At 32.7% G+C, this 1,121-nt stretch overlaps 1 pseudogene; it reads left to right on the top strand.

Annotated features, from left to right (window-relative positions):
* Nucleotides 1-380: 380 nt before the first annotated feature.
* Nucleotides 381-481, top strand: LOC114217549 (U6atac minor spliceosomal RNA; annotated as a pseudogene).
* The last annotated feature ends 640 nt before the right edge of the window (nt 482-1,121 follow it).

Raw genomic sequence — 1,121 nt, 5'->3', positions numbered from 1 at the left:
TGAATATAAATACATTATTTATTAAAATCCATTTTTTATTCTGTACTTGGGACCCAATTACCAATATTGCTGATACTTTAAACAATGTTATATGTTAGGTTTGATGATCTTTGTTTTATATATATGGAACCTAAGACTAGGAGAACTGAAGTATTCTGAGAGACATAAAAATAATACATATCAGAACTTGGAATAAATATCTACAAAACTCAGATCCTTTATATCAGTGCTTGTCAAAAGATTGCAATGAAGGAACACAGATCCACTGAGGGCCAATACTTTTGTGAACTACAACAAAACTAAACTACTAGAAATATAAAAATTTCTAAATTATGTAAAAATACAAGCCAAATTTATTAGATTCTACTTAAAACACGTAAGTGTTGTATGAAAGGAGAGAAGGTTAATACTCCCCTCGGGCCTGACAACACCTATATAATGAAGGTATTGCCACCTATTTCGTGGCATCTAACCATTATTTGGGGAGCCCTGGCTGTCTCAGTTGGTGGAGCATGCGACTCTTGATCTTGGGGTTGTGGGTTCATGTCCCACATTGGGTGCAGATATTACTTTTAAAAATTAAATTTAAAAAATTTCTGTCACATTATTAAACAAATTCGGAAATTTATCTCAATTGTTGTAATTTTCTCATCAAAAAATGGTAACAAATTGTTTGTAGTGCTACCCTGGTCTTCAAGTTATACTTAGAAGGACTGCTCTCCACTCTGCCACATTCTGGACACATCCAGAGTGCTCTGGTGGAAATTCTGATAGATATTTTGTATACAGGAAAAACTCATGTATTATGAAATAAGATTTGAAGGCACAAATGTTCATGGTTGGGTAACAGTGGTAAATAAACATGTCCAATTAAAATAAAAGCTGCCTTTGTTTTTTTTGAGACATCTATGGGAGATAGTTTGAACAGATTGATTGTGAACATACTTCTGTTTAGGAATCTGAGTTTGATCTTATAGTAAATGAGGAAAATTATATGCATTTATCTTTGAAGAGATTCGCTTTCAGGGTGAATACATGATGCCATAGTGCTTTCCATTTGGTACATATATATGTCAAAGTGAAGAACATTGCATAGACCTATAAGAATTTACTTATATGTA

This window comes from Eumetopias jubatus, unplaced genomic scaffold, assembly GCF_037043125.1.
Source record: "Eumetopias jubatus isolate StellerSeaLion01/CBP00866 unplaced genomic scaffold, mEumJub1_p1.0 scaffold_2, whole genome shotgun sequence".
NCBI classification, from domain to species: domain Eukaryota; kingdom Metazoa; phylum Chordata; class Mammalia; order Carnivora; family Otariidae; genus Eumetopias; species Eumetopias jubatus.
Note: the sequence above shows the minus strand (reverse complement) of the source record. Positions and strands in the feature narration are given on the sequence as shown.